Source organism: Carassius auratus, chromosome 31 (genome assembly GCF_003368295.1).
Source record: "Carassius auratus strain Wakin chromosome 31, ASM336829v1, whole genome shotgun sequence".
NCBI classification, from domain to species: Eukaryota; Metazoa; Chordata; class Actinopteri; order Cypriniformes; family Cyprinidae; genus Carassius; species Carassius auratus.
The window spans coordinates 3,732,640-3,748,984 of record NC_039273.1 but is presented as its reverse complement, the minus strand read 5'-3'; the positions used below and the strand labels follow the sequence as shown (position 1 = coordinate 3,748,984).

The window sequence follows — 16,345 nt, the reverse complement described above, 5'->3', positions numbered from 1 at the left end:
TGTGCACAGCATGAAGCAAGAGTTTGTGTATCATGCTGGGACTTGACATTTGTGTGGGGTTTCATTCCCAGCTAAGGAATATCTCACGGCTGCAGCAGTCACAAACACTGAGGACAAATGACATCATGTGGAAGTTCCTCACACATACTGGCTCAGCATAAGCAGCTTTTACCATCACTGCAGCACTCGGCAAAGCAAAGTTCTGCTATACTTTGCAACTGCATTTTAGCCAAGGGCATGCTAAAGGGTCAAGCGTCACTGTATGGCAAAGTTGAACGTTTTAAAGAGGAAAACTTGATTTTTATAAGGATACTGAGAAGGATGTTTCATTAAAGTGCTGAGTTGCAGTTACACTTGTTAAAAGTACATTCAGTGTGTGGACAGAGAAAAGGGAGGGAATTTAAAGTTTTAAAGTCATAGTTCACCCAAAACTCAGATCTTGCCATTTTTTAAATCACACATTTGTGTTCTACAGAAGAAAGAAAGACAGGCGGGGTGGAACGAGAACAGGGTGAGTAAATGATTTCATCACTTTTATGTGAACTATTCCTTCGAGCAGCAGCAGCTGGCAACATCAGCAAGAGTTTCAAAAGGCAACAAAATACATTTGGTTGTGATTTCACACTGATGACCTTAAGGGAAAACAAGTGAAAGAGGAAGGGGAAGAGGGGAAATGGAGAAAGAGAGAGACTCAGCAGATCAAAAGGAACATACTCTCTGTGAGGCCCACACTGCTCTGTCTGATCATCCCTTAGTAGTACACAAGAACCTCCAACAGCCACACATGCCACTATACAGTCTATTCTATAGCGCTTGGCATCCACCTTAATGAATTAACTCTTGAATACATCCTTTAATGCTCTCTCCCATTTCTACCTAACTTACCTAAAAATAAGAGCACTGTGGTAGCTTATGGATATTTACTATGGTCATTCTCAATTCAGGTTTTTAATAAGAAATGAATACCTTTATTCAGAAAGGATGCAAAGTGATAGTAAAAACATACAGTGTTACTAAAGATTTCTATTTCAAATAAATAATGTTCTTTTGAGCTATATATATATATATATATATATATATATATATATATATATATATATATATATATATATATATATATATATATATATATATATATATATATTGGTCCTGGTATACATCATGAAGTCACGTTTTATATTAAAATCTCAAGGTATGATCATCAGGTACTATGGTACCTGAATACATACCACAACAGTATGTATATTTCAAGAGTTCTCTCCTGATTATCTTTGTCCATTACTTCTCCCTCTGTATGAATGAAACAAACAATCTCTTCAAATCCCTCCAAACCACTGTGTCTGAATGACTGAAATGACTTTGTCAAGAAAACTATTTACTGACAGACAGGAAGATGCTGAATACAAAGAGAGAATGCTGAAGTTCTGAGAAAATGCTCAATCTGCCTTAACTGAGAGATGTTGAGAACAGCGGTAGGTCTAAAAGGGAAGCAGTCTTTGAATTGGCAAAAAAAAAAAAAAAATTATTATGTTTTGTTGGTCAATTTTGTTTTTATTTTTATACAAAGGACAGAGACAAGATGACAGTATGAGGTAAGGTGATGTTCTTGGTTGTTCTCAGGTTTCCTCATTGCTATGGGAACCAATGATAAATTTGGTTTGGTCACTTTTTACACAATACCTCGAATGACCCAAATTGATATTACTGCAATCTGACCAGAGGACAGAATTGTGGCCTGTAGTTCCAATGTTTTATTTGCCCTATGGACATTTTTTAATTGACTCTACTACAAATAAATAAATAAATAATAAATAAATAAACAAAAAAATAAATAGAATAATAATTTAATTGTAGAAACTTATATGTGACCTTGGAACACAAAACCCGTCTTATTTATTGGTTATATATTAAGCTTTCCATTGATGTATGGTTTATTAGGATCTGACAATATTTGGCTGAGATACAACAATTTGAAAATCTGGAATCTGACAAGCAAAAAAAAAAACAAAACAAGCAAAATAAATTCTAAATACTGAAAAAATAACCTTTGAAGTTGTCTAAATGAATTCTTAGCAATGCATATTACTAATCAAAAATTAAGTTATATATATTTACTGTAGGAAATTTACAAAATATATTCATTGCACATGATCTTTACTTAATATCCTAATGATTTTTGGCATAAAAGTAAAATCAGTAATTTTTACCCATACAATGTTTTTCGTCTCTTGCTAAAAATATAACCCAGAGGCTATATATATATATATATATATATATATATATATATATATATATATATATATATATATATATATATATATATATATATATGTATATGTATATGTATATGTATATGTATATGTATATATATGTATATGTATATATATATATATATATATATATATATATATATATATATATATACACACATATACATATATATATATATATATATATATATACACACACATATACATATATATATACATATACATATATATATATACATATACATATATATATATATATATATATATATATATATATATATATATATACACACATACATACATACATACATACATACATGTGTGTATATATATATATATATGTATATATAAATTTTGTTTTATGATATACATTATATAATTGTTTTATACTAAAAGGACTTTTAAGTACATTTTAAAAAGCAAAAATTATTTTAGATTTTAAATTGATAATAAAACTTTAAATTGATGCAACAACTATAAAGTCATAATGAACAGTGCAAAAATAGTATTATTATTATTATTATTATTATTATTATTATTATTATTATTATTATTATATTTACTATCAGTATAAATATTTACTTTGAATATCTGAAAATGTTCTATTTAGACGTTCAGTATAATTTCCCACAACTGCCTTAAAGCACAAAACTTTTTTTAAAGCCATTTTAACATTCATCCACTGGTACTTGATGATCATAAATGAGTTGAAAAAAGGAGCAGAGAGATGCTTACTTCATTGTTTCAAAATAAACAACAGAAGAAGAAAAAAACAATACACACAGAGGAGTTATAAAACAAAAAGCCATTAGACACCCTCACACAATCCATTCCCAAAATATGACTCCAAGTCTGTCTTGTAATTGTTTAGCCTTCAACTGGCACAGGACAGGGAAAAAAACAATCACCCTTCCTTCTTCCCTAGTCAATCATAAGCTCCAGGATTCCAATCATTTAAACCTTTCAAGAGAAAAACAGTGTGAACTGCCTCACTCTCCACTTCCTGCCGTAATGACTTCACGCAATGAGGATCATGATGTATCAAACGGCAGGCGACGAGGAGGAGAGCAGATCGGTGGGAGTTGGGATAAGAGTTGAAAGAAAAAGTGCTTATATTCATGAACTCCACAGGAGGTTTCGGGACTTTACGGAAAGAATGGGAGTGCATGTAAGCAATCTGTTGTAGAAGGGGGCGATGACAATTGTGAAAAGACTTGGACAGCTTTTGAATCGGAAAAGGTTGGAGCAGACATCAAAAAGGATGCACAAGAGGTGTGAACGGATTTTAACTAACATTTAGAAAAAAAGTCTAATTCTACAGCCCAAGAAATAATACAATCACAATCAATGCAATTCTGCATGAACATTTGATTATCATATACAAAAACTGAGCTTTGTCTCCTCACAAAGGTAATTGTTTCTGTTTTTTGTTGAGGGTTAAAATGCTTTCTGTTCTTGGCTTCATGAAAAGCCTGAAAATGAGCAGCTGAAATTACTGCAAGAAAACTGTAATAGCAGATAATAATGACTAGCTATTTAAAAGAAAATACATATATCAACCCACTATGTTGTAAAGATAAAAATAAATCCAGAACATAACATTATTAAACCCATTTTCATGCATATTCAGTGTCACACTATTTAATTCCTCGATAATGATTGTTTTCTCTTTAAAGCAGACAGACATTATAATTTGCAATAAAATATTAATGCATGTTTCTGTGCTTAATCCACTAATATATTCTTGCTGTATGGCAAGAATAATTTACATTGATGCTTTATGGTTCATTTAACTGCATTCAATTTGCATATCAATTTATGACACAACTTGTTCTATTTCTATAGAAAGTAGCATGTGTTTTGTTCTTAGTATGCAAATTTTCATGCATCGTTGACCTATGATTTTAGCACAGTTGTGTATTATACTGTATCCCAGAATGCACTGCGCTCAACTTGACCTTCCATTTCTAGTGTGCAACCTGAATACTAAACTAGTTTGATTGGACTAGGGATGGGTCAAGATAGTCAACTAGTTGATTAGTAAGGTCAAGTAGTTTATCTACATTTTCTCGTCGAAAATGAATGGTAAAAGCCTCTCAGAAAAGTTGCATTTTTAAAATAATTTTCTTAAAAGCACCATCCATACACATTCAGATGGATGTATTTGTCTGTCGCAATATGATGGTATTTAATTCGGGAAAGGTTGCAATATTGCTATTCCCCTTCTATTGAGAGAGAAAGATCTTTCTGTCCCAGATGACCTCGACTGGAAAAGGCCAAGGAGCACATTGCTATGTGTGAACTATGAATTCTCTCTGAGATGCCCGAGTCTCCAAGGAGCCAAATGCCTCAGTAGACAGTAGATCTGTTTTATTAACTCAAAGCTTTTTGAATGTGAGAAAGAGAAATATAAAACAGTTGTAAAAAATGATTGCATCATTATAGCAGTTTCTTTGTTTCAATTCACTCTTATCAAAATCTCCGAAAAAACACAGGGTTTTCAGAGTTGCAGCTCAATTTTCTCTATGATGCGTTCATAAAATGTTATTTCATGAATTCTGAGTCCCTCACACTGTTAAAAGAGCCAAAATGTCAAGAAACAAGCTGGACTTATGACAGAGTATGTCTGTGCAAGATACATTCCGGGTTCAAATAGGTTTTGAAAAGTTTTCGAATTCATTGTATGGGCACTTCTCCCGGAAGAGTGCACAAACACAACAACCAAAGCGAGAGCAAGAGCAGCCCATAAACTTGCTTCATTCAGGTTACGGAAGTCGTCAGCATATGGCAGCACTGAACAGGAATTGCTCAAGAAGAATGTTTTCAAAGAAATGTATTTGTGGTTGTGAGGGAAAGATAACCTGGTTCAGTTTCCCAAACAACAAAAAATTCCCAAGCATTAAGGGAACAGTGGATGCAGATAAATGTTTTATAAACAAGGCCCAGTTCTGATGTGAATCAGTCTGAAACACTTGTGTGCAATTTACAGCTTTAGAGAAGAAATTATTTATTCTATATAAACTGAAATAGTGGACAATATGACCGAAATATAACCAAATGAATCGGAATCAGCTTTAATTGTAACCAAGATCAGAATCAGAATTTAATTGAACCAACTGAACTGAATCAAACTGAACTTAATTAAAGCAAACTGAAATAATTTAGGTCAGATAAAAATCTTGTATTTTAGAATTGATTTTAATTTGAGAAATCCAGATCTAAACTCAACCCAAAGATGGACATCTGAAGTGTGTTTAAACAGTTTACAGTGCGTAGAGCATTAATAATCACATTATGCAACATTTGACAAGCCAACAACAAACGGTAATTTCATTTTCACTGCATTCCATTTATACCTGTCTGCTGTGGAGGAAACTTCGCCATTTCTTTGTTTCCCTCTCTACTCTGTCTCTGTGTCATTTTTGGACACACTTTAATGGTTGTGCCCAGCGTCGTGTATTTCGGAGGTGTTTCTGGAAGCTTGAATGAGGGGGGCAGCTCCACCTGTCAGCCTTCTCTGGTCAGCATGCTATCTGCAGCCATGCTTGTCAAGACAGGGTGACAGCTCCAAAGGGAGCTAAAGAAGAGGGCTGTGCTTGCTTTTTCCTTCCAAATCTCTTTCTCAACATTATTTTCCTGCTCTCCATTCAAATGGACCAGCCATTCCACCCAAAACAAGCCCCCCATCTACCATCTCTCTCAGTCATTTGAAGAACTAACTCTCAGAGCCCTGAAACAGATCTGGTGATCTTTAAATGAAAGGTCGGTTCAGGCAACAACAAGCACATTAACAAAATGCACCATTAAAAAGAAAAAGAACACCAACCAATATGTTGTATGAAACATTGTCCTCCGTGAATATATTTCACTTTCCTAGACAAAAAAAAAAATCTGACAGCACAGTAAAACTCTCCACTTCCAGCCCCCCACGCTGCTCTGCATTCATCCGTATCTCTCTTTTAAGTCTCCTTCCAGTTCTTTCATCAAACTGAGATCATTACGTTTAAGACAGGTTGCCTGGAAACAATTCCCAGAAGACTTGACGATTAAATCATTGTTACTCTTTTAATGTGCAGTCGTGAGCGTACCACCCAGAGACTGCCTGGCCTGGTTATTAATGATTCCTCGTTTTTTGCATGCTGGGAATGTGACATTGTCATTGGCAGCTTATGTACCTGCTCGCTAATGGCTCATTTTAGAATGTGGCGCACAAAAACCCACAGTGCATCTGGCTGACGGGTCCAAATATAGTCATGCAGAGAGGAAAGGAGGTACAGTGGGAGATAGATATAGAGAAAGAAGACTAAACATTTGGATTAAAAGGTGCAAACCAGATTAACCCTTAACAGCCTACTGACAGCCCATGTGTGGGATTTGACAGTTGATCTAACTGAATAAAAATGACATCTGATGGAGTTACTGAAAGTTCATATTCTTTAATTTCTACTGGTGTTGATAAGGTTAACATCACACACACACACACACACATATGTATATGTATATGTATATATGTATATAGATATATTACTTTTGTTAATTTAGCTAATTAGCCACTGGGAAATCAGAAGAATTTTACACATAAAAGTTCATGTTTAATTTTGCAAGACATTAAAATGTCATTTTCAAGACTTTGCGGAAGCAACACTGCTTTGGGCCAAAGGGACACTGACTCTTATTGTTGAGTATGACTTATTGACTGGAGTAATGTCTGCTGAATATTCAGCTTTGCCAGTTACAATTTTTTAATTTTATTTAAAAAAAAATCTGTTATTTTAAATTGTAATTATGCTTTACAATATTACTGTTTTACTTGAATTTTTGATCAAATAAATGCAGCCTTGGGTAACATCTGAGGCTTCTTTCAAAAACACTGACAAATCATACTGACCTCAAACATTTAAAAAATAGGGTAGGATCCTCAAATTTATATTTCCATCAAGAAATGTAGATGTGATATTGCTTATCCAACACTAGAGACCAATCCACACTTATTTCAGAAGACAAACGCTGCAAACAAGCTCTTTTTAAAGTAACTGATAATGACCCTATTACTGAAAGCCTTCATCTGACAATCAAAGCTGCATTATTCATGGTCGAGTAATTAATGTCACCTCTCTTCCAGTTTTTCTTTTTTTCTTTTTATTCTTCTATGTTTGAGAGCCCATCAAAATGGAAAGATGCCCTAAGGCCAGGCCTAGAAGAAAACATGACTTCAGTCTCACAAAACATCTGGCTGTCAGTGAGGCAAACGTGAACATGGCATTGTAAGGCTGAATCACAGTGGGACACAACCTAGAGCTAAACCACAAATCTGTTTCTCCTGTAGATAAGGGCCTCCTTCAGGTCCTTTGGGGGCTATTTTTGGTATCAGAACTCATAATCATGAGAAGTTCATTAAACGTCACCCAAAGCCAAATGCAGCCTCCATATGTTGGTGCCCAGTGGGCGCTACTCTCCCAATAAGCAAACTGACTCGTCTTCCCTCTATAAAACATTGAAATTAATTAAGGAAAAGCACATTTTGCCCTCATCTCTATCACTGAAACAGTGCAGCATTTCCAAATGATTGGAAATTCTACATTTATTTCCTTCTCTCTGAAAGAGAAGCCTAATTTGAATTCCTAGCGTTTTATTTTAACATGCAGTACAAAAACAACAAAAGTTGGACAGCTACTATGGAGGAAAAATCATTCTATTCAAACCGCAGTGCAACTAGGAAAAAAACTACATCACAGATCCTTTTTATTGTTGTTTCTTGCTCTCTTTTTGATGTATTTACAATAAACCATTTTATATTTGCCCCTTGTAGTAAAGATATTGATTTATTCATTGTTAATGTTTGATTTATGACCACAGATGCCAGTTAAATCCAATCTGTTAGAAATCAACAAATGTGGTAATCCACATTCCCCCTGATCCCGAGAGATTGCTGTGATTTCATTTTGAACTATTCTATGTTAATATATGGAGGCAGGTTATGAATAACATAATTATTTGATGTAGATTGGAATCTGCTGAGGAGCCGATTGGGTCGTTTTTGTTGAACAAAAGCAAAATTCATATTTATGCTGGATGTTTTTCTTCTCCTCCCTCTGTTTCTCAAAGTCTTTGTTCAAATCAAAACAAATTCACCATAACATTCATTCAACAGTCTCTTCAAAATTAATCTTTGAATAGTGTCACCTAATATTACCGAGCACCAACTCTTACCAGAAACCTCTAAAGCAAAAGAATAAAGCAAATAATAAGCAACAAACAATACATCTGATATATCTGCTACTCAGGGCAAGAGTTACTGGTATTTGAAATAAATTAGGTTTTTCCTGAAGAAATGTTCCAGGATCAACAAAGTCATCGATTACCACAAAAAAATAAAATAAAAAAGAAATCCCTCAGTATCCCTCAGTTAGTAAAAACAAACAAAAAAACACAGTAATTGGAGCAGGATAAATACACAACTACTACACTACTTTTAAAATTATCTGATTAATAAAAAAAAAAAAAATTGTGTGTTTTTTTGAAAGAAGTCTCTCCATCTCACCAAGGCTGCACCTATATGATAAAAAACAGTAATATTGTGAGATATTATTCCAATTTAAAATAACTCTTCTCTATTTCAATATATTTTCAAATGTAATTTAATCATGTCATTAACGCTGAATGTTCAGCATCATTACTCCAGTCTCACACGATCCTTCAGAAATCATTCTAATATGCGGATTAACTGCTCAAGAACTTATTTTCAATGTTGTGAAAACCGTGGTACGCTTTCCATGCCATAAACTGGATTTATTCAAATATAAATTTTTCATAATATTATCAATCTCGTTACTGTCACTTTTGATCAATTTTATGTATCCTTGCTGTACAAAATTAATAAAAAAAATAAAAAATAAATATATATATATATATATATATATATATATATATTGTATACACACACACACACACACACACATATATATATATATATATAGCAACTTTTATCTCACAATTCTGAGAAATAAATAAAGTCGTAATTCTGTTTTTTTCACAATTGTGAGTTTATTTCTCGCAGTCCTGACTTTCTTTTTTTCTCGCAATTCTGAGAAAAATAGTCAGAATTGTTAGATAAAAAGTCACAGTAACCCTGTTTTATTTTGTTATTAGGAGCAGAAACGGGCTTGCACAGAAATGACACTAATGTGATAACATCATTAAATCTTAAAATATCTAACCTTGTTTGTGCAAGTTACTTCCAATATTGCAACTCTTCTCATGAACATGTAAAGTCAAAAAACTTTCAATTGATATGTGCAAGCATAACATTGTTTACATGGAGAAAAAAAAATTACAGAAATTGTCAATTTATCCAAGTGATTTAGTCAGCTTTACAACTCAAACAACCCATTGTTGGAAGAGTTAATATATGTGCTTTAACAAAAATATATTCTGTAATATTGGCTGCCATTGTAAGTGCATTACTGTACAGTAGATTCGTTTTCGCTTTACTACAAAGCCACGTCACAACAATTCTCTGAGCTAATCGTCTATGGCATGTTACATGATGCTGTCAACAGAGCTTAGGTTGGTTTGAACCCATAACGTTCCTTTAAGTACAAGTCTTTTAGGAGCTCAATCCCTTCAGTCACTTTCAGTCAGAAAGCCAAGTTTGATGAGCGATCGTGATGACAGAGCGAGAGGGGAACTACTGCAGCTAATGTAAAATACAGAATGCCAACTGTATTAGAATTCAGAGAACATCTCCCAGAGGGCAATCTGAGGGTGTGATCAACCATCAAAAACTTGAGCAGACATGCAGTGTATTCTGATGTTGCTTAGGGGGGCGGGCAGACTCTGTGTTTGGCAAATGGGGTGTGATGGGCCCTCAAACATGGCACAAAATGTATTTACAGCTCCTGCTGGAAAACAGAGCACCCAAATCTAAAGTACACAACCTTGTACTGTATTACTGATTTTTTTCTCGTCTTCTGAGAGCATATGATAGCTTTGTGAAGAACGGACAGAATTGTAAAATTTTCACATCTTGAAGCGACATACTGTACTTGAACGTAATCTGAATGTGATTTAAATTTGGGTGAACAACTTAATTTAATAAACAGTTTATTGCACATTGTTGGTTTTGACCCAAATGAGACCCAAATATTTGATATATATTATAGTGCAAGAGCCACAAGTTTCTCTCTCTTTCTTTCCATAGTTGTCTATTACCACCTCCTCTCTCTCTCTCTCTGCCCCCTGTGCATTATTCACCATCTCTGCACCATGACCGTGTGGCGTGCTGGGAAAGACAATATAAGTGTGTCTATGTTCCTGCTCTGTTCTGATACAGAAATCTCCTCTCCTCCACTTTTCTCTCCTGTCTCATTACCATCGCTTACTAAAAAGAGATTCACTTTATGAAAGCTAGATTCATAAAATACACTATAAAAAATCAGCAAAATAAAGACAACATACTTCATAAAGGTAAGGTGATAATAATTATTAGAAAAGATCATTATTACGTCAAAAAGGCAGCCCTGCCCCAAAATGCATGCCATTGGCTGAGCCAGAAACAACACACTCTTCAAACAGTTAACCAACAAAGGTCTCACATGAAGTTATCTATGAATATCAAACTGTGATTTTAACATTGAACATATTGCATCACTGCCCCTCAACAAAAAAGAAAGTCAACTTTCGGGCCCTTATTTTAACGATCTAAATGCAAAGTGTTAAGCTCACGGCGCAGGTGCACTCAGGGCGTGTCCACTTTTGCTATTTTAATGATGGAAAAACAGTTGGATGACTATCCATTATGACATGTAGGCAATTTTATATTTAATAAGAATAAAAAAAAAAAATCTTATGCATTGTAATCCTTTAATTTTTTATATTTGGCTTGTTTGTGTGCTGTTGTGCGTACGCTCGTTGCAGACCCGCCTATACTAACACGCTCTTTAAATAACAAAGAAAAAACTTTAGAGAAAAGACTTTAGACCAGGTTTGAGTTGGTCTATGGTGCAGTCTATTTTCAGCTCCTTGAAATAGCAATGCGCCAGCAATGCGCCTGAACACACCTCTTTTTTAGACTAGCACGCCCATAGGTGAACAAATGAGCGCAAATGCATTTGCTAATTAAACGACGTGGTGTTTGGGAATGGGAAAATTAAACTGAACTGAAACTGAAACTAGCAAACACCTTGCGTCGCATTGCACCGGGTGTATGATAGGGCCCTTCATTATGATTCATTAGGATTATATCACTGGATGGTACCACTCACATTTACTCACATAACTGAATTTTATTCAAAATTTGAAAAATCCATTACAAAACCCTCTCACTGATAATGATAAGGCCACGTTCTCCATTACTGAGCAAACAACTGTTTTCTCTCAGGTAAGACAATAGTGCCCAGACATGTATGTCATCTGCTGCTGCGCTGACGTCTAATGATTCATGACTAAAGTCCATTTGAGACTGTAATTGTTTTACATGAGAACATGAGGTTATTTCAGTATCTACAGGAGATGATTTCATTGCTGTCTGAATTGAAAATGTCTTTTTTTTTCTCCCATTATGGAAATGCAGTTGCATTACGCCCGGGAAAGGGGTGTTCTTAGCCAAAAATGACCTACTATTCTTTGATTTAATTCCCATATGAATTGACATCTTTGAGTTTAAAAGGAGAAAATGACCAAAACTTTGTTTTGAAAATCATCTTTGACTACCGATAAGTGCCTACTGTTTGAAACTTAGCATGGTAATGAGAATTTGGATATTTGGCACAACGTCTACTCGTTCAGTAGTATTTAAATAAAATTCAACACAGGCTAACTGGAAAACCATGCCTCTAACAAAATTGTTGTCCAAAACTACTGACTGCAGTTTACTGTACATTTGAAATGAATATTATTGTGTCAGTAAAACACCAGCTAATTTTGTTCCTTTTAATACAAATACTCAATAAATTAGAATGTCGTGGAAAAGTTCACTTATTTCAGTAATTCAACTCAAATTGTGAAACCTGTGTATTAAATTCAATGCACACAGACTGAAGTAGTTTAAGTCTTTGTTTCTTTTAATTGTGATGATTTTGGCTCACATTTAACAAAACCCCGCCAATATTCTAATCTCAAAAATTTAGAATATTGTGACATGCCAATCAGCTAATCAACTCAAAACAGGCTTCAAAATGGTCGGTTCACTAGGCTACACAATCATGGGGAAGAATACTGATCTGACAGTTGTCCAGAAGACAATCATTGACACTGTTCACAAGGAGGTTAAGCCACAAACATTCATTGCCAAAGAAACTGGCTGTTACAGAGTGCTGTATCCAAGCATGTTAACAGAAAGTTGAATGGAAGAAAAATGAGGCACAACCAAACGAGAGAACAGCAGCCTTAGGATATATATGTGTGTGTGTGTGTGTGTGTATCATTAAATGATGGACTGCAAAGTGGCAGTATCTCAGAACATATTCCTTCATTATGTTAGGATATAAGCCAGAAGGAACATTAGGCCCTCTAACTCAGAAATATGTTGGTAATTAACTCGAAAAGCAGCTGTGTTTTAAAATGTCATAAATTTAACAAAAAAAGTCCCAAAGGCCACAGCAAATCAATCAGTTTCTTTATGATAGGCTTTATCTCAAGGTTTCAGGCTAGAGAGGAGACAGTAATTGACCTTAGCCTTGTGCGGGTGTGAGGACGTCCTACTTTTCCATGAAAACTGTCTACAGGTAAAGTAAATTTGCTTTAAGATCTCAGTGTAGAATTTATAGCGGAGGATGAAAAGATGAGATATTTCCAGTGAGCTTCTTCTTTTTTCTCTCTCTCTCTCTCTTTTTTTTTATTTATTGCTGCATTAAATATTAAGAGCACCACAGTCACTTCAATGGATATTCAGCAATTAAGAACACACACATTATCACCTCCATCTTTCTGCCCTGCAGAAGAGGAAGATTTATCATGAGCGATGTGGAAATATATTCAAATAAATCCACTTTGCTGGAGAGTCAAGCAGAGGACTAAACTCTATCCATCATGTTTGCTAGATGGAAGCAAAGAGAAAGAATGGCTCAGAGATCTCCACACCTGAATATGTCAGTGCATCAGAGGGTGATGGAGCAGGACAAAAACAGAACGGCCGATGGGAAGATGCAGTGCATTGTTAAGAACCCAGGTGTGGAAGGAGGGAAAAAGGGAAAGAAGACTTAATTAATTACAAATGTATTAATGAATAAACAAAAGAAAGACAGCATGAAAGAAAGAAAGAAAGAAAGAAAGAAAGAAAGAAAGAAAGAAAGAAAGAAAGAAAGAAAGAAAGAAAGAAAGAAAGAAAGAAAAGAAAGAAAGAAAGAAAGAACAATATTATTTATCTTTCCATATGAATCCTGGTAACAAGCCCATGAAACTGCAGACATTTCCCTGAAGGATTGCAGCAGTGCTGTGGATGAGAGGCTGGACTGCAGGAAAGTTATTATAATAGATCTCAACTGTCAACTGCATTTCCATCCTATTCATAACTTCCCCCACACAAACGGTATTAATATTACAGATTCAGTATCAGCTGGATATTGTGTGCCTTTCTTTGTTCAGCATTGCTTGATCATAACTTTCACTAATAAGTCATTAATAAACATTATACAATGCTTAATGGATCATTAGTTAATTTACATTCAAAGAGTTAGAAATGTGAGATTATGTGCTTGTTAATGTTTGCTTATAACATTATTATGATTATTTAACATTGATAATGTTCAAACAAATCATTATTTCACTCAAGTCAAAATGCTTACAAATGTTATTAAACTTTCAAATGATCAAGCAATTATTGAAAATCTAGAAATGATTTGAACAAAAGTTATAAAATGATTAAAAGTTTGTGTTAACTGACAACACTTCTGCTGCTACTGAGGTCTGATACGGTTAAGGTTAAGGACAGGTTTGGTGACATGGGTAGGTTTAAAGGTTGGTTAAAGGGTCAACAGTGTACGGGTTCAATCTGATAAGGAAAAACGGTTCAATCCGTTTATATTATATTGTTTTGATAAATTAACAAGTATTTTCTATTAAAAAGTTATTTTTAATGAAATCTTACCAACCCAAACTTTTGAATGGTAGTGCATATAAAAAAAAAAAAAAAAAAAAAAAAAAAAAAATATATATATATATATAGTTTCTGCAAAAAAAAAAATTAATAAAATAAACAAGCAAACAAACAGTAACTTTCACCAACTTTTATGAGTAAACATTAAACAAAAACATTATTAATGCTAGGGTTTCTGAGGGTTAACTCTCATTAAAATAAAATTCTCTTGCATATGTCAGAGTTTGACACCCTGCATGGACTCATGGGTGATAATAACTGAAGCATGTCCAATACCAGAACAAGAGCCCTGAAGAGTGTGTGTCCATCCTTGGTCATGACCCAGTGACTTTCCTGCAGCACACAACACACACACACACACACACACTTCCTCAAGGAGACCTCACCTGACCAGCACCTCCACACCTGTCTGGACTAATCAGTGCTGTGTGACAGATACACACTGCTGTGTGTGTGCGCATGCATGTGTGACAGATAGACAGTGCCGTCACTTCATAAACACATGTTCTTTACGACACGCTTCACCTCTCTCCAATCCCTCTCTCTGTCCTGTCCTCTCACTCCCAAAATGCCCCCCTTGCTGTGATGCGATGAAAGCTGACAGTGGATTTCACATTGATCTCCACACACAAGCGTGGATCACAAGGCTTTGATGGGTGCCGCAATCAGCCTTATTGCGTTCTTTGACCTCTCTCACTCCTGTTTCCCCTCAATCTCTCCTACTGTATCAGTAATTTTACACAGTTTGGATCTTTGATAAAGCCTTAGACATTTTTGTTGTACATAAATGCCAATTGGACCCTTATAGACCAAAAGTGGTAAGAGCTAGAATAGTGTGAGTTGACACCTGGCTTCCAGCTCATTAGGTGGGCTGCAGCTTGAAGGGAAGCATGTCAACTGTGACAACTTCAATGGTTTTGTTCCTTTACAGTGTATGAAGTTTAAATACAAAAACGAATATATATATATATATATATATATATATATATATATATATATATATATATATTTGTAGGTTTTGTGCAATGTAAAGTGTAGATATTGTAATAACATACACAGAGGAAAATGAAAGGGATGCATGCACAACAAAACTCGCTGCTATGATGCAGGGGCTTGTCAGGTCATTACTATGTGACTGCTACGTTGTTCTGGAATTTATTGTTACATGCATACACTGAATACTTACTTCAAATACCTGCACTAAGTATTGTTTACATGTAATAGCGTCCTTGTGTTTTGGAATAAATATTGAAACAGAAATGCAGGATGTATGTGTGTGTGTTTCTGTACTTGTACAATGACACCCTCCAGTCTGCATGTGTATTTTAAAGAGGACACCCTTCTGTGTGACTGTATAAGCATACCAATAGAGCTCCTGTGCTGCGGAGTGGAGGAGAAAAATTGAATTGGAAGGACAAGACAGATCAGTGCTGTCGGCTGGAAGAAACTTCATTGGATCAGAAATGTGTGTATATATGTGTGTACAGTATATATTTGACAGATGTCTACCTGTGGTGAGCTGGCATGAACGCACTGATTATGTAAAACAGCCTCACCTGGACAAGTAAAAATGTGAAGCAAGTGCATACACACAACTTATCTGCAGCCAAATACTCTTGAATAAAAAAAGAAAAGGAAAAGGATGGCAAATATTTCTGTCATCAAACACCTTAACCTAAGCTCTCCTTCACTACACCGCATGATTTGTTGCTTTTATACAACCACAAGATCATTGCACATCTCACCAGAAAGATATTTAAGGGTCAAACTGTCCAAATCAAATTTATCCTTCAAATTTAATTCAAAACTGTCAAAAAACATTTCAAACAAAACAAGTTTATCTTGACAAACTTCGCTTCCCTATAAAAAAATGCCAGCTATATGAAATCATGCTTGCAACCTCAATTCAAATGCAATTCAAATTTAGAAAATGAACTTGAAAATGAAAGGCAATCTAGGGAAGGGCATTTTTAATTCAATT

General features: G+C 34.7%; 1 protein-coding gene across 1 annotated transcript in view; it reads right to left on the bottom strand.

Moving 5' to 3' along the window:
- Nucleotides 1-16,345, bottom strand: part of LOC113051164 (receptor-type tyrosine-protein phosphatase T-like) — a 123,881-nt gene that overhangs the window by 9,851 nt on the left and 97,685 nt on the right. The window lies entirely within an intron of this gene.